Source organism: Papio anubis, chromosome X (genome assembly GCF_008728515.1).
Source record: "Papio anubis isolate 15944 chromosome X, Panubis1.0, whole genome shotgun sequence".
NCBI classification, from domain to species: domain Eukaryota; kingdom Metazoa; phylum Chordata; class Mammalia; order Primates; family Cercopithecidae; genus Papio; species Papio anubis.
The window spans coordinates 120,226,100-120,245,462 of NC_044996.1; positions in this window are offsets into that span (position 1 = coordinate 120,226,100).

Below are 19,363 nucleotides of genomic sequence, written 5' to 3' on the forward strand. Positions count from 1 at the left end.
CATTGTTTGTTTACAAAATTTGCCTCTTCCACATAGCACTTGGAAACAGACTTTGAGCAAAGTGTTTTGCAGGTGAGGGTAGTAGCTCTCAAAGTGTGGTCGCAGAATCCACAGCAGCAGCATCACCAGGGAACTTGTTAGAGATGCAAATTCTCAGGCCCCACCCATCTAGACCTACCCAGAAATTCTGGGATCGGAGGAGGCAGTTACCTGTTTTTAAAAGTCCTTCAGGGGATTCTGACGCCTGCTGCAGTGTGAGAAACACTGGAATAGAGGATATGAGAATAAGGAGTAAGTTATGAGAAACCCAGTTCAGAGTAAGAAATTATCTTGATCCATGAACTTTGTTTTTTCTTTAAACCTTTATGTTATTGTGCCAAGTAAGAAATAACCCTGATACTACATCTATGTTACTTTCTTACAATGATGGCGTGCTGGAGCTGGCTCCTACCGGCTTGTGAGGGCCAATACTCAGGAATTTTGTAAGCCAGTTGTTAAACCATTGGTATCTTGAAATCAGTCACAGTGAGAAGCTTTTTACACCATGGAAATTTACACCATGGAAATCAGCAAACACTACAAATCAGAGCTCTTATTCAGGAAACCAATTTACCAGCACACCACTGGCTGATTTTCAAAAGGGTTGCTACGGTCTGTGTTGGGACATAAGGAAATGACAGATAAAAGATCTCAAAGGAAGAAGCCAGGATTTAGAGCTTGACAAGAGCGCAGGAGAGAGTATGCACAGAGGAGCAGCCCAGTCCCAGGGGAAGGCCAGAAAGCCAGTAGTCAAGACAGAATTGGATGCTTAAAACAGTGCTCCCCAGCCAGAGGTGGGGCAGGCAGATTACAGACTGAGGCAAAGCATGCTTAATATATATAATTTTATTTTTGGAAAGTGAAAATAGACCTTTTTAATAATCTTCTTGACTGGCGGTGATGCACTGATTCATTCATTTATTCATCGAATGTTTAATGTCTACTGTGTACCAGGCACTGTGCTTAGGCTCTCGTGATACAGCAGTGAATACAACAGAGAAAGTCTCTACCACAGAGCTTACAGCTTACAGACAAGAGCAACAAAAAACTAAGTACACACAGTTTAGTATTCCAATGATGATTAGGAGTTATTTTATATAAGTGATCATAAGTGGCTATTTGATATAAGAAGTTCAAAGTAAGCTTCATTAACAAGGTGATATTTGAACAAAGACCCAAAAGGAGAGAGAGAAAGTCATTGTTAGGATACAATTCTCTACAGGTCCCTTGCATTTTTGTGCAATTTAGGAGTGGAGGCACTGGCTGCCTTTGTTCTGAATGGTTTTTCAAGGATGTTTATCTAGCAAACATCCATGGAAAGTAGAGATGTCTCTCTCCAAAGTAAACAGCAGATTTACTTACTGTCCAGTATAATAAAAACAGTACCTCCCATCTGGAGGAAAGGAGAGCCATGCTTACTGCCCATTTTGGGTGACTCACATTTCCTAATCTCAGGGTTCCTCTCCTATAAGACAACCCACTGCACGTTTTGGTGTCACCTGGCCCTCTTTGTATCTCCTTGTGGGAACAGGGACTCAGGGAACCAGCCAAAGAAGATTCTGATATTCCGAATACTACTATTGCTGTGAATAATAAAGTCACTCATCTCTGACCCAGGAGTCACAGATCTTCTGCCAGCATCCATGACACTGCGGCAGGCTAGCTTGTTAGCTTGAAAGCAGGGTCAAATCTCAGGTTCTTTAGAGTTCATGACAACCATGAAAATAACTGACCGAAGGGTGTTCCAGTCAGGGGAAATAAGTGCAAACACTTTGAGAAGGATGATAGTGTCCTTCAACGCTGTGGCTTGCCTTGGCCCTTGATAGCTGTCTAAGTTGACTCGGTCTTATTCAACTCATTCTGCCAAACTCTAACTTTTGGAATGCCATCATTTCTTGCAGCAAGATCAGTGAGCGCCAATACAGAAGGAAAGGGGGAGCATCTCCCATGCCCCACCTGGACTCCCAGTCTCAAAGGGGGTCATATCACATACAGGGACACATGACATTTATTTAATTTATAGGTTGAGAAAAGCGACCTAGAATGACTTTTGTAGGACCCAGAACAGACAAATAAGGGGAGCAATGAGCAACATTCCAAAGCAGCCACCAAAAAACTAGAGACCAATGAGAGAAAAACTGAAAAGTACAGTCATGCTCCTCAAATAGGAAGGGCTCAGCCTCAGAACTTCTGTGAGTAAGTCCATAACAAATCACAGCAAAGCTAGCCAAGATCACAATGGCAAAAAAATAAAACAGGACAACCCGACATATAAAAAGCATAAAGATTGAAGAAAATAGCATCTGGCATATGAATTCTGAGAGCCACATTTAATTCATTCATAAGATTTTTTTCAGAACACATCTCCAAAATGATCATGAAAGTCACTGGAAAAACAGAATTTTATACACAGACATTTGCACTGTGAATCACTCGTTTCCTGAAAATTAAACAGGTCAGCACCCCAGGAGGAGCAACACTTCTAAAAATTCCTACTTTTATTTTAAGCAAAATGTGAACTTGGCTTTAGTCTTTCGGTGGAAAAAAAAAAAAAAAGAGTGAACTCAGCTAAGTTTGAGAAAATAGTCGATACTTTTCTTGTGTATCATGATTCAATTTGCCAGCCACACTGATCCTGATAAATTATAAATGACAAAAGCAGATTGACATTGTGAGTCCTGTTTTAAAGCACTTTACTTCTCTCCTATCTCAAAAGAATTTTTCTTCCCTCCTCCATAACTTTTACAAACTCATCACTCTAATGAGTAACTTGAGGGTGCAAGTAGCTTAAAGCCATATATATACATACAAGGTTTCAAGCCCAATTTGATCCTGAGGTCATCAAGTCCACACAGGACTGCAGCAACACTGGCTAAATCAGTATCTGTCATGTTGGCAAGACCTTCAGTGAGTGACATCTTGCCATCTCTTGTAGCAGTCTCCTTCTTAAAAAATTCCTGGGAAGAAGGGTTTAGTTATGATCATGACTATTGCTACACTATTGGAAAAAGGAAAAACTGGAAGCAACTTAAATGTCCCCAAGTAGAGAAATGGTTAAATATCTGAGGTCCCATGCATACAGCAGAACACCTTGCTGCCATTCAAGTGATAGTGTAGAATATTAATAACATGAAAAGATTATCATAATATTTTGTTAAAATTAGGGGAGTTACAAAACAGCATATACAGGGTGATCCATTTTGTATAAATATTATATGCATATATATTCTTCATGTGTGCACAAAATATTAAGCACCTTTTATATGCTAGACACTGTGTTAGGCTCTGAGAACACAATGGTGAAAAGACAAACACAATTCCCACCCTTGTAAAGCTTACAGTCTAGCCAGGAAGATATATTACATAAATAAGTACACAAGCCATTAGTTCATTTCAACCATGAGAAATGCTGCAAAACAAACAAACAAACAAAACAAAACAAAAAACAGAATGTTGCAGTTTCCCTGTAAGAAAGCCCTCGCCCCAGACATTCTGCTCATCCTCTTCAAGTGAGTTTTGTGAGCCCCTCTGGGTGATAAAGTTTTAGTACATATTCTCCTTCTCCTTCCTCATGTGTGCTTCCTAACTTTTCTTATGAATATATTTTTGTAATAAGACCAATAAAAGAGAAATGTTAGGATTCCTGGGGAAAAGTTTCTCATTAAGCATGCCATCTTGCCAACAATAACCTTGCATTGTCTGGAAATCCTCACTCCTCAAATCCTTTTTACCAAGCTAATAATGTGAATTGTTTTAACCTTTCCTTGCAGGCTTTATTTTCCAAGCTTTAAATCATCTTCATTGTCCTTTTATGAACTGCCTCCAAGTTTTACGTGATTAATGCCTGCTCATTAGATGCCGAACAAACTTGGGGACGGATGCACTTCAGTAACTTTAAAGGCTTTGGTTTTGTCAAAGAAGAGATGCAGCCAGTGCACAATATATATCATCTGCATCTATGATAAACGTACCTTTTAACGTTGGGTTCTCCATAAAAGCATTCAATCTTCCCATTTCTTTCTAATTAAGATCTTCTTACCAACTTCAAAGGCCTGGATTACATCCACAAACCCTAAATAATGTGTTTCATTTCTTTAAAAATAGCATTTCTCCGAAGCAGCATTACACAGACGTTTCAACGTGGTGGTTGTTGTTTTTTTGGGGGTTTTTTTTGTTTGTTTTTGTTTTCTGTCCAAGCCTGTCAGCAGATTTGCTACCGCTCTGGCCATCAAACACAACGCATCAGGTCCAAGCAATTTTACCAGCTCAGCGATTTTATTTTACCCCTTTAAGGCAAGTGAAATGCTGTTTTTAAGATACAAATTGGCCTGGACAATTGTTTTTTAGTATCTTTAGAAATATTATTAGTATATTTAGAAATATTATTTCTTGGGCACCTCATATGTATGTAATATTTCTCTAGTACAACTAAGCAAGAAGATGAAGTTCCTAAGTTCCAATAGGCTGACACCTAAATGGAAAGATAGTACAAACAGGTGGGTTTACACACGAAGATTTAGTGCCTTCTTTAATACATATTAAAAGGCCCGGGTCACTGGAAAAATACATAGCAATGCCTGACCCCATACAACCGCAGCAGAGCATCAAAATTAAGCTCTGCTCAGCTGTGGGAAGCTTCCATGGACTAAATGACTTTTATGTGATGTTTTTATTACTGTTGCAAATAGCACACAGGGCCTAGCCAAATATGCAGTCTTACCACTGGGCTGAAACACTTTCAGAAGCACCACAGCTCAAATTAAACCTGACCCTTTACTGCCACTGAAAACTTGGATAGCTAGAGTGACACATACACATCTTTTTCCTTTAAGATTTTGTCCCCAGCAGAGTCTACACTGGTACTCATGGTGGACAGAGCCAAAGCTATGGATCCAAATAAATCAAAATGGCAATTTCCACCACCACTTGGTACATAATCTGAAATTCAATTCACATTCTCCACCACCATTAAGGCACTTGAGTTTTGCCCCAGAAGGCAGAACATTGCATTGAAATTTCTGTTCTAAAGACAGATTTGAATTCCAGTTTGCAACAGCAAGAACAGAAGTTAAATGATTCAGTTATGATCCCAGGTCAATTCTATCAACATCTTCAGTGAGATTCGAAGTTATCCAAGATACAGTGCTTGTTCTCTAGAAGCTAATAGATAAAGAGTCTCTCATAGAATTGTGAATTCTCTGGGATATAACAAACCAGAAATCAGCCTAAATCCCTTTGTATTTTTATCCTCTTTTTTTTTTTTTTGAGACGGAGTCTCGCTCTGTCGCCCAGGCTGCAGTGCAGTGGCCGGATCTCAGCTCACTGCAAGCTCCGCCTCCCGGGTTCACGCCATTCTCCGGCCTCAGCCTCCCGAGTAGCTGGGACTACAGGCGCCCGCCACCTCGCCCGGCTAGTTTTTTGTATTTCTTAATAGAGACGGGGTTTCACCGTGTTAGCCAGGATGGTCTCGATCTCCTGACCTCGTGATCCGCCCGTCTCGGCCTCCCAAAGTGCTGGGATTACAGGCTTGAGCCACCGCGCCCGGCATTTTTATCCTCTTATAATAAGGATACTTTAGTGTGGATTTCCTGGGAGGAAAAAGGGAAATGAAGAGAATTGCTTCCTATGCAAAGCTGCCATGTTAGGCTGCACGGGTTGTGCATGCAGAATTCCAAGGGCTGTTATTCACACAATCTGGAGTAGTGTAATGCGGCAACTTGAGTCCAGTGGTCTCCATTAAGCAGTGATCCAGGAGAGCTTATGCTAGAAAGACTGAGGCTTGGTCACGGCTATTGAACTAGCATTCCTCAAAAATTTCTCTGCCTAGAGTTACCTTTGGTCCCACAGCGTAAAAAGCTGAACACACAGGCTACGGTGAAAAGTCATCAGCTGAAAAAGTTAAAAGGATAAAGGAACAGAGAGCCATGCAGATTGGGTCCTAGCTCAAGCTGTAGCTAAGACCTAATCTGCATAGAGTTATCCACATTTGTTACATTTATAACATTTCTCCTTATAATGTGTAATCACTAAATGCATAAATAACTTGTTGGATGGATGGACAACTACATAAGTGATTTCTTAAGTATAGCCTGGTCTCAGCTTACAAATTGCCATTCCCCTAGTGTTCTGTACTCTCTTGTTTCTTAACATTTATAGACATATGTTTGTAGATAAATAATAGACGTAGATAATAGATAAAAGATATGTATAGATAAAAGATATGTAGATAATAGATAAAAGAAGTAGGGTCTTCACTTTCAAGGATTCTCCTTCCACACTTAAGGTATTTCCCAAATAATTACCTAAATATTTGCTAGGGAAAACAATAATAGCTCCATTTGTTGTGAATGTAGCGAGCATATTAATTTGCCCACTTACTGATTCCAACAAAGTCTATGCACCTTCTTTCAGATGTTCCTTGTCCTGTTTGATATTGCCTTTCAGAGGCTCTATCCCATGCATGGTGTGAGGAAGAAAGGACCTGAACTTCCAACAGGCTCATTTATACTTGAAGTCTGATCTTCTTTAGAGAAGATCTACCTTCTTTGGCATTTATATCACTAGGCCATGTGCCAACAGTCTGTCTCTCATCCCCCCGAGCAGGTGTTAGCTACTCTCATTTCTTTAGAAGGAAAAGTTGGTTAAGCAGGGGGCCTGTTCTTCCCTGTCTCTCTCTTCCTTCCTTGTCTGCATCATGTTTGTGTTACTTCTACAAACAGAAATCCAGTCATCCAAACAATTGGTGGATGTTTGTCTGTGAACTGCTCAGTTTTGCCAGTTTTAGACCATTGCTTCATCCGGTACCAGCCATTTGTGATAACACACACACACATATACACATACACACACACAGACATGCATGTACTCACTCATAGGCATACACATGGGGGCTTCCTGTGGGCATTTGTATTCTATGTGTTATATTTACCTTGGTACTGGCAAGTAACAGACAACCTTGCAACATGCACACACTTGCCATATAAACCCAGAAGAGGGCCATGTGATCTCACTCCTGGGAGCCTGTTAACTTGGACAGAATTAAAGTTTGAACTTTGCCAAAATCTCTTATGGAGAAGCAACATTTCACAGAGGAGGGCCAACCTCACATGTAGACTGAATAGATACTCCTCTACCCACCATGACCAGGGATATGTTGGAAACCCATCCTTTTCATGTACGTATCTACCTCTCATACTTCAGCTAAAATATCCAACTAATAATTCATTTATTTGCTTATCCATTCATCTATTCTACAATCATTGATGGGGAACCATTCTTTGGAAATTACAAGGGAAACAAATGTAAGACAAAATCTGATTTAGGCAAGTCATGAGCTAAGCTAAATGATGGGGAAAAGAGGGGCCTTAAATAGCTAAAGATGCTGTGATAAGTACAATGAAAGCTAGGTGTACAGGGCATCATGGAAGCATAAAGGAGGAGTAACTAACTCAGGTTGACTGGAGGGTGGTTCTGGGAGTTTCCTCTTGGAAAAAAGAAAACCATGACTGAGCTAAAGGCATAAGTTGAGCAAAGCCATGGGAAAGGTATTCTAGTCAGAAGCCACAGCATGAGCGGAGCCCCAGAAGCAGGCAACAACATGACATGAGTAAGAATTTTAGCTAGGCAGCGGTGGCGCTTCATAGAAAATGGCAAGAGATAAGGCAGAGGAGCCAAGAGAACATGTCTCTGTCTTACAGACAAGGGAAACCAATAAAGCAATTTGCATTTTAGATAGACTTTCTGGCAGGTGTTAGAGGGTGACAGCACTGAAGGCAGGAAAACCAACAAGAGAATGTTGCAACTCCAAGAGCTGCACAAACCATGTGGCTTCAGCATCTGAGTAGGAGGATGCAGAAGGAAGGCAACTGGCGGGGCAGGGTGGCTCATACCTATAAACCCAGCACTTTGGGAGGCCAAGGCAGGCAGATCACCTGAGGTCAGGGGTTCGAGACCAGCCTGGCCAACATGGCAAAACCCTGTCTCTACTAAAAATACAAAAGTTAGCTGGGCGTAGTAACAGTGACCCCATCTCAGGAAAAAAAAAAAAGAAGAAGAAGAAGAAGAAGAAAGAAGAAGAAAGAAGAAAGAAGAAGAAGAAAAGCTACTGGGCTTCTGATGTCTCTGAGAACAGGGAACGCTCAAATCAGCAAGTACTCCTAGAAGTCCAGACTAGAAATGTCTGTTAAAATGGGAAAGGGATTCTGCTTGACTTAATTTGTGGGTGAGTGCCTTCTCAAGGAAATCTTGATGCAAAAAGGTATGATGGGACTGGAGCAATGTGTGCCCTACAGATTTCAAAACTAACAAATCAAATCTCCTTCCCAAGACAAAACCCCACAATGAGGATAAAATGCTGACAGGAAAATTCAAATTGAGCAAGATTGGGACAACACGGATGCTTTTGTTGATTAGTTCAAATAAAAGTGGAGGAAGGCAGGAGAGGAAGCAGATACCAGAAAGTGTGAGATCATGTCCTTTATAGTTTTGAAACAGTGTCAGAAGAAAAAATAATAAATCTGTAAAGCCAGAAAAAATATCTGGTTCTCTCCCTTATAAGGTTACAGAAAAACTCATTCAACGTTGACTCTCTACAGAGTTATTGTGACAAAAATGAGTATAAGAAATAAATAATGTTTCTACAACGAAGGCAGTCCAGAAAGTCATGCCCAAAAAACTGATTAAAACTGTAATCTGATAATTCAACACAAGGTTAATAAAAAGCTTTAAAAAATAATAGAAGCTATGAAAGGAGAGCATAAATCAAAATTAGAAAAATTCAGAAATAAGGAGATTGGAGGAAAGGAAAATTTGGAAAGAGAGGTGACAGAATCAGGAAAAAAATAGAAATAAAATCATTTCAGAGATGATGGCAAAACTACTGTAAGTCCAAGAATGAATGAATAGAGCAAATAAAGCCTCAAGAGAAACAGAAGTCAAGGAAAAGAGGAAAATTTAAAGATTAAAATAAAAGTATAAAATGATTGTTAAAAGGATTCAGGAATTAGGCCAAGCACAGTGGCTCACACCTGTAATCCCAGTACTTTGGGAAGCCAAGGCAGGCGGATCACTTGAGGGCAGGAGTTCGAGGCCAGCCTGGCCAACATGGTGAAACCCCATTTCTACTTGTAATACAAAAATTAGCTGGGCATAGTGGTGCATGCCTGTAATCCCAGCTACTCAGGAGGCTGAGGCAGGAGATTCGCTTGAAGCTGGGAGGCAGAGGTTGCAGTGAGCTGAGATCACGCCAGTGCACTCCAGCCTGGGCAATATAGTGAGACTCCATCTCAAAAAAAAAAAAAAAAAGCATATTTAAACATATGTAAACCATGAGTCAAAATAGGAGTTCCCGGAGAAGAAAACCAAAGCAATAGTACAGAACAAATACTAAAAATACTAACGTGTGTGTGTGTGTGTGTGTGTGTGTAAAACAATGAGAGAACTGAAGCCAAATATAGGGTCGATAAATGTAAATCGACTTGCCTACTGAAAAACAAGAAATTTTCAGATTGATTAAAACTGTTACAAAGACAAAATGTATGTCATTAAATACCTATATCCATTAAAGTGAAAACAAAATAAACAACCGATTCAAAAAGCTAGAAAAAGAACAAGAAAGTACAAATATAAAGAATTTAAAACAACAAAGGGAAAATAACCATCAAATAAAATAAAATTTTAAAACTCATAGACTATCTTGCACAGATCTCTACATATATATTTGAATCTGATGATTTCCTAGAAAGGCACAACTTATCTAAATAAGAATTACCATAAGAGAAATAGGGAAAGTAGTTGAAAAGCTTTCCCACAAAAAAGCACCAGGCCCCAGTGGATTCTCAGCTTAATTCTTCCAAAACTTTAAAAATCAAATAATCCCAATGCTGTTTAAATTATTTCAGAAAAGGAAAGAAAATTCCAAAAATTTTTATAACTTAACAAATATTGTATGAGAAAAACATAGATAAACCTCACTATGAATCTCAATACAAAAATTATAAATTAATTATTAGTAGGTAGAATCAAATGGTACATTAAAAAAATACATCACAACCAGTTGAGCCTTTTGCCAAGAGTACCAAGGTGCTTAAATTTTGAGAAGTTTTCTAAAATGTTAATAAAACTAATTAGAAAAAAATCATACACTCATTTCCATCAATGTTAACGGCATTTGACAAAATTCAATACTTTCCCATGTAAAATAATTCGATACCACAGGAATTGATGAATACTTTTCCAACATTACAAAAATACGTTTACCCCAGTACAAAAGTCAGCATGTGATTTAATGGAAACACACTAGAGGCTTTCCTGCTAAAGTCAGATATAAGACAAAAATGCCCATTATTCCCAATACTATTTAATATTGTGTTGTAGCTAATAACCAGTCCAAGAATAAAAGAGAAATCAATTAGAAATGTTGAAAGAAAGAGGTAGTACTATTTTTATTTGCAGATGATATGATAATATATTTAGAAAATCCAAAAGAACCAATGGAAAAACTACTATAAACAAATGGGACAAGGTAATAAAGTAGAAAATTATAAAATTAATATAAAAATCAATAGCTTTCATATATACAAATAAAAAACAGTTAAAATATATAATGGAAAAAAATGGAAAAACATGTCAGGTTAGGAAACATTAACACGATAAAGATGTCAGTTCTTTCTGAGTTAATTTATAAATTTCATGCAACTCCATTAAAAATATCACCAGGATCTTTTCTGAAACTTGACAAATTGATTATAAAATTCATTTGGAAGAGCAAACAAGCCGGAAAATCTCTAAAATAGAACAATAGGTGGAGCACATGCCAGCTAACCAGGTATTAAAACATGCAACACGGCTTCTATAATTTAAAAAGTTTGCTTATGATGCAAAAATAGCACAACCAATGCAATCAAATAGAAAATCCAAAAGTTGATCCAATTGTTGAAGGAAATTTAGTTTGCTGTTCAGAATGAATTTTATTCAGACAATGGCTTTAGAGAAGTCACTGAGATGAAAAAGCAGAACCTCACACTCATTCAGTAATATCAGGATTTACTTAAATGACCAACACTTAGCATAACTCAATGGAGATTTCTCTGCTACAGATGCCTAAAGACCAGAAATATTTACCGTATATTCACTATGTTTCTTGCTTTAAGATTTTAAACAGTCAAGGAAGTACTGATAAGCGTCCACAGTACACTGAAAGGTCATTTCAGTTCTCATACTTTAGCATTCTATACACTTCAAGTTCTCCGTTTATGAATAGGAAACAAATCTATCACATCATAATCGCTTGATAAAGGCAAATAAGTTGTGTCCACCACAGTCTTTGTATCCACATATAAACATTGAAGTAAATAAAATAGGTCTCACTCTATTCCAAGTAGTTGCCAGTATCTTGAAAACACTGGATTGTAGTTTCTACTGATCTGGACTAAGGTACCTCAGAGCTTCTGGACTTACATCCATTCCCTTCTGTAATTTTATTCTTGAGTGCCCTGTCAAAGCAAGTTCCATGAGATACCTATGCACTCCCAAATGTGTGCTGAGAAAAATTTCTCTTTGTCTTGAACTCCTTCATCACCTTTGTCCTTAAAACATAATTTAAACGACACAACTATGGCTCATGGATCTAGTAAACTTGACAAGCCCTTAAAATGTCACAGTCCTGCAGACTTCCTAACAAGACAAAACAGATGAGTTGACAACCATGCCAATTACCCATGACAAATCTGCTTGCCACCCACAAGACTAAAGTTTAAAGCTTTTTGGATCGTTTGCTTCCAGTATGAACTGATCCGGGAACCATTCTGGCATCATAACATTACATCAGTGAAAGGAGAACACGAAAACAGGGTCAAGAATTACAACCTGAACTGCTCAAAAGCACTGGTGCCTTTGTGGTTTTGCCAAGACAGTTCACAACAACTTATAAGTACCAACCTCCTCTGAATGAACTAGCATTTTATTGTCTTCAGCTTACATCATTACACTTATTCCCGTTCAACTCCCACTACTTCATGAGCTGTCAAAAATTACACCAAAGAAAATATGAGTGTAGTAGGGAGATGCCAAGTGCAAAAGACCAACAGCAATGCCAAGAAATCTAAAGGAGAAAAGGGTAGTCACTGATGACTCACAGTTGGCTTTAAGTATAGACACTCAGAAGTACCAAGGAGTGTGTCTGCAACATGGACCCCAACTGGCACATTCAGTTCAATCCAATTCCTCAAGTATTTATTGAGCATCTACTAGGGGCAGCACACTAGGAAGCACTGTGAACAGAGGTGTGGGTAGTACCCAAGTCTGTGCTGAGGATTCAACTGTGAGCAAAGCCATAAACTGAGACCAGGAGAGTGACTGCAAGCAAATAGAAAATAATAATATTGTATGATAAGCACAAAGGCAGCACTAAGACTAAGAGGTTCCAGAAAGGCTGTTGAAACAAAAGTGAATAAATAGAAAGATAACTGGGAAAATTTGAATATGTGCTGTATATCAGATAATAGTGTTTTATGAATGTTAGATTTCTGGGGGTAATAGTTATATTGTGGTTATGTAGGACATTGTCCTTGTTCTTGGGATAGTGTACTCAGGGGTTAAAATTTCATGATGTCTGCAACAATCTCTCAAATAGTTCTGTATATAATAATGTATTTGGTAAGGAAGGGATGGGGGGAGAAAGAGAGAGAGAAACATAAAAAAGGCCTGTAGTCCCAGCTACACGGGAGGCTGAGGCGGGAGGCTGAGGCGGGAGGCTGAGGCAGGAGACTGGCGTGAACCCAGGAGGCGGAGCTTGCAGTGAGCCGAGATCCGGCCACTGCACTCCAGCCCGGGCGACAGAGCGAGACTCCGTCTAAAAAAAAAAAAAAAAAAAAGATAAAGTTCCCAATTTAATCTTGAATGTGAAATTTAAAACTATACTTTGCCCAGCTATCCTGCTAGTTGGCTGAAAAGAAGTGATTTTACATTCTGTCTTACAAAACAGAAACAATGAGCTCACTTCCAGAAACATGAAAGGGAGAGGACCTTATAACCAAACTAAAGGAGAGAATCACATCCCAGCTGTGGACTCTATAAAAGAAATTCCCCAAAGGCCAGTCTGTACATGAGAAGGAATTCTCTGACCAGGGAGTGGGAAATAGAGATACCCAGTCAAGATCATCTTGGTGGGCTATGACTTTGGCTTCATTCATATCTTGCAACCAGGCATCAAGACTGTAATCAGACAGAGGCCTCAGCACAAAGCTCTACTATAATCATAGAGAGGGGGAGCAATTTCTCAGCCATTGTGATTCATTTTTCAGACCCCACTGGAAATGTTGTAGTTTTACAATGCAATTAGCAGCTGCGGGAACAGTCCAACTGATACCAGACATTTCTATAAATTGGGAAGAATTCCCAAAACTTAGTTCTGGCCATTCTGCTCAGTAATAATAATTACACTTTTTAACAGCTTTATTGAGGGAGAATTCATATACCATACAAGTCACTCATTCAAAGTGTATAATTCAACCAGCCACAGTGGCTCATGCCTGTAATCCCAACACTTTAGGAGGCCAAGGTAAGAGGATGACTTGAGCCCAGGAGTTTGAGACCAGCCTAGGCAACATAGAGAGACTCCATCTCTACCAACAAAAAAACAAAAATTTAAAAACCAGCTGGGTGTGATGGTACATGCCTGTGGTCCCAACTACTCGGGAGGCTGAGGTGGGAGAACTGCTTAAGCCAGGGAAGTCGAGGCTGCAGTAAGCCATGATCATGCATCTGTACTCCAGCCTGGGTGACAGAGCGAGACCCTGTCTCAAAAAAAAAAGTGTATAATTCAGTGTTTTTTAGTATATTCATAGGGTTATACAACAATCACCACAATTTAACATTAGAAAATTTTGCCTCCCCCAAACAAAACACTGTATACATTAGCAGTCACTCCCTAGTCCTTCCCAGATCTTTCCTCTTTCACCCAGCCCTAGGCAACCATCAATGTATTTCTGTCTCTATAGATTTTCCTATTCTGGATATTTAACATAAACGAAATCATATCACATGTGGACTACTATAGCTAGCTTCTTTCACTTAGGATAATGTTTTCAAGGTTCATGTTGTAGCAGGTATCAGTACTACCTTTCTTTTTACTGCTGAATAAAATTCCATTGTATGGATAGACCACATTTTCTTTATCCATTCATCAGTTGATGGACATTTAGGTTGTTTTCACTTTTTGACAATTATGAATAATGCTGCTATGACCATTCATTTGCAAGTTTTTGGGTGAATGCTTGTTCTTATTTCTCTTGGGTATATGCCTAGGAGTAGAATTGCTGACTCTTAAGTCTATGTTTAACCTTCTTAGCAGCTGCCAAACTGTTTTCAAAGCAGCTGTGTCATTTTTTACATTCCTACCAGCAATGTGTGAAGGTTCTAATGTCTCTTCATCCTCTCCAGTACTTGGGATTTTCTGTCGTTTTATTGTAGCCATCCTAGTAAGGGTGAAGTGGTATCTCATTGTGGTTTTTATTTGCATTTCTCTGATGACTAATGGTGTTGAGCATCCTTTTATGTGCTTATTGGCCATTTGGATATGTTCTTTGAGAAATGTCTATTCAGATCCTTTGCCCTTTTTTTAACTGGGGAATTGGGCTATTTGTCTTTTTTATTATTAAGTTGTAATATTTCATTATATATTCTGGCTATAAATCTCTTATCAAATACATGATAATTGTCATTTAAGACAATATTTATTGAGAACCTACCATGTGTCAGGCACTATGCAAAGTGTTTTCCAGTTAGTATCTCATTAAATTCTCACAACAAACTTATAAGATAAGGTATTTTAACTATTATTCCTATTTATAGATGAAAAAGATGAGGTATAGACACCCAAGCTTACACCATTACTAAGTGATGCCATACAGTCAGATGCCAGAACTCACATCTTACTTACTGTCACACAGGCAGCCTCCCTTTCTGCACCAAGAAGAACCTGGTCAATAAAGCTTATTTTCTACTTACCTCACTGGATGCTGTGAGAATATAACAGACCAGGGTCCCTAAAGCCATGCAATTCATTAGAGAAACATATTAGAGCAAAATCCTGAACATATGTTCTATATCACTTTAGCCCCAGGAGTTGCTCTTTGAACAGCGTTCCTGGACAAATAGCCTAACAAGTGGTGCATGTTCCATCACTGTCTGGAAGATTTAATAATGCTTCTTAGTACATTAAAGTCCATGAAAATTCTTGCAATAAAGAAACATTAATTTTTTGAGGTACTGCACATTTGCAAAACATATATACCCACAAAATCCCAAACCCTCAGAATATATATATTTATAACCATGTGAAATAAATGTAGAGTCCACAGGAGGAGGCTAAACAAGCACTCTGTGTTTCTAAACTATATAATCTCCCATGCTATTTTATGCCCTAAAGCTTCAAGGATCGAACATAGGCAAGCTCAAACCAAGACCTTGACCTGCTTTCCAAGTTTCTCAGCCCTGTTTTAAATGCAGAAGATCAACACACCTCAAAAGGTGAAAAACAAAGTCTGTCATTGCTCAGGTAGCTATTGTCCACATCTCTATCTAAATTTTACATCTCTAGCCCATCGGTGCAGAACAAACCTCCTCGCGTTGTTATTTTTATTGTAAATATCCAGTTTTCCATTTCCCTCCCTGTCATTGCTTTTCTGTGGATAGGAACCATTTGTGTCATTCAAAATGTGTTCACTTATCCATCTCAGATATTGTTTCAGAGTGGCAGACATGTTCCCTAACTTATAAGTGGATTACATCTGGAAGCTGAAGGCTAAGACATGTACATTTAAGCTGTGCAAACTGGACATTAAACAAAACTAAGTATGTGTGTTCTTAATTTTTTTAAAGATATGAAAGAAAAGGGTGTGAAAATAGGTGTACTCCAAGGAAAATACTTTTATAATTGTATCTATCACATACTGTTACAGAATTAATTATTTAAGATGACTGGCATTTCTCGATATCATTGCTTTTGTTTTTGTTTCTGTTTTTGTTTGAGATGGAGTCTTGCTCCGTTGTCCAAGCTGGAGTGCAGCGACGCGATCTCAGCTCACTGCAACCTCCACCTCCCGGGTTCAAGTGATTCTCCTGTCTCGGCCTCCTGAGTAGCTACGATTATAGGCGTGCGCCACCATGCCCAGCTAATTTTTGTATTTGTAGTAGAGACAGGTTTTGCCATGTTGGTCAGGCCTGTCTCGAACTCCTGACTTCAGGTGATCTGCCAGCCTTGACCTCCCAAAGTGCTGGAATTACAGGCATAAGCTACCATGCCCAGCCCATTGTTTTAAAAATGATGACTTAGGAATAATTCTGATTGTGATGCCTTGGTAGTGATTAATAGTACAGGTTCTTAGATTTAGACCACTTAGGCTCTTTATCAGTTAACTCTTGCCAGGTAACAAACTGCAACAAACTCAGTGGCTTAAAACCACAATCATTTATTCCTTACCCATCTGTGAGTGAGCTGGGCTTGGCTCCAAGTTGTTGTTTGAGTCTAGGTCAACTCAACATTTCTCTCTTCTTCTTTGGATCAGTAGATCCAAAGAAGAACGTGTTGACTGGAACACGTTCTTCTCATGACAATGGCAGAAATACAAAAGGACAAGCCCAACCACATTTCACATCTCTGCTTGTATCATTTCTGCTAATATCCCATTGCCCAATGCAAGTCCACGGCCAAGCTCAAGGACAATGTGTAGTGAAGGACATTCCACCCACCACGAGACCAAAGCAAGTCACAAAGCCATGCCCAACATCAGTGGTGTGGGCAAATATACTCCTTTCCTGAAGATGTAAGCAAGAACATGAGTGTTTTTTAACAATAACCCAATCTGACACAGGTCTAGTCTTGGTTTTACCACATCAGCTACGTGACCTTGGGCAAGTGTTTTAACCACTCTTTTTGTCAGTTTCATCTTCTGTAAAATGGGGATAAAATAGTACCTATATCATAGGTCTTAATAGGTGAACGTTATCTGCATCTTCTCTAACTAGTAACATCTTCTACTTCTCTTTCTTGAATTTAGCCGTAGAGATTAAACCTTTTAGGCTGGCCTAATTCAGTCTGATTCAGCTACAAAAATATATAAATGTATCAATAAAGAATACACACAGAAGGACTGTTATGAATCTAATTCCATTCAGAAGCTTAAGCTAAAAACATGAATGGCATTCTTGATTCGGAATGTACTCACACTATTCACACACACACCCTTAATTACCAAGGTGCATTAATTTTGTCTCCTAAATATTTCTTGAATTCTCAATATCTCAACAATTTTTTAAATGGCTATTGTCTTAAGCCACTAAGTTTTGGCATAGTTTGTTATACAGCTAAAACTAACTGATCTTTTTTGTCCCCTGCTTAAAGTTTCAGAATAGAGTCCCTCAAGATAAAACCCAAACATCTTAATTTTCTAAAATATGGCCACTCATAATTTATCACCGGCTAAACTCTACAGTCTCCTCTCCGACCATTTCCTCTCTTCCATTCCTAAATACTGCCATAAAATTAAAAATTTTTAAATCTTTAAAATCTCACTTAATAATAAATCAGTTCCATTTATGTCCCTGGCTAAACCCACATTATTCTCTGAGTCCTTCCTGCATCCTGGTAAATAGTCATTTCTTGTTGGCTTTAATTTATTAAACACACACCACTCAATTTTCAGTGCCCTGTACGAGGTTCTTTCACTGTATAATAAAAAGTTACTGCTGCTTATTCATATTTTAATGATACTATGAATACAATGGTGCATATTCTGACTCCTAGTCTTAGAGAAACAGTCTCTGTTGGATTCTCACTGCCATTCGTTTTTCTATTTATCACTGGACTTTGCTATTATGAAAATTCCAGATATATCAAAATAATAGCATCATAGCCCAATTGTTCTGTTCAAAAATGATCCAACTTGTCTATTTGTTTCCTGTTATATTCAATAACAGACCTTACAACCAGATTGTTTTAACTGAACACCCCATGTGTTTGTAGCTCCCTACAGAAAGTCAATAGTCCTCAAACCACTGCTCTCATTACTCTTTTCCAGCTGCTCTAAGCTTATATACCATCACTGGGTTCAAGGTAGCCATATTCTTTCAGGCTAACACATATATGCTATGTATACATAGAAAAGGTCATCATTTCCATTGATTTGATAGTTATTTGGTTAGCCTGATAAATGCATATAATCAAACTAGATAATTCTAGTTCCAACACTGATACCCAGTGACAATGGCCTCAGATTCCCACTTGGAGCTATGTTATATTGACCCAAATCACTCACTCATCTATCTTGCAAACCCAAATTACCATGAAACTCAGCAAAAAGCAGTAAAGAACCTGCTTTAAATTCCAGATTTGTGGGTAAGTGTTCATTTACATGGTTGAAATGGCATACTGGAAAGGTCTTCTATTTCTCTATTCTACTGCCTACACACACAAAGCCACTTTTAGTGAAACTATTACATTTTCACAGTGATACTGCTGGCAGAATGTGACTGACAGGGACAAAACTAAATGTGAGCCAAGAAAGTGGTCACTTGGGGCCGGGCGCGGTGGCTCAAGCCTGTAATCCCAGCACTTTGGGAGGCCGAGATGGGCGGATCACGAGGTCAGGAGATCGAGACCATCCTGGCTAACACGGTGAAACCCCGTCTCTACTAAGAAATACAAAAAATAGCCGGGCGAGGTGGCAGCGCCTGTAGTCCCAGCTACTCGGGAGGCTGAGGCCGGAGAATGGCGTGAACCCGGGAGGCGGAGCTTGCAGTGAGCTGAGATCCGGCCACTGCACTCCAGCCTGGGTGACAGCATGAGACTCCATCTCAAAAAAAAAAAAAAAAAAGAAAGTGGTCACTTGGACAAGCTCTTTTTACTGTGTTTCCATGTCATCCACCCACTGGGATCACTACCCAACACTGAGGGGCCCTCCTACATTGACCAGCTAAGGCAGCACACAAAACCCACTGTGCTGAAAAGGAGACTGGTTTTTAAAAATAACCCTTTTGGTTTTATAGCTAAGTTACAATTATGCCATGCAACACATTTATATGAACAGCCGAGCTACACTCTTTTATTAGACTAAAATTCATTCACAGAGTCAATAAATATTTACCCAATGCCTGCTAAGTGGCAGTCACTCCATATTTTCAAAAGATGGAATGAAACTCACACTATGATTTACATTAATCCCTCTTACTGTGTCTCCTGTTCCACATAATTTACTATAAAGTCTTCCTGTATATATCATCCTCTTTCAGGCCTCACACCCAGCCGCCAAGTCTAGTCAAGAGCATC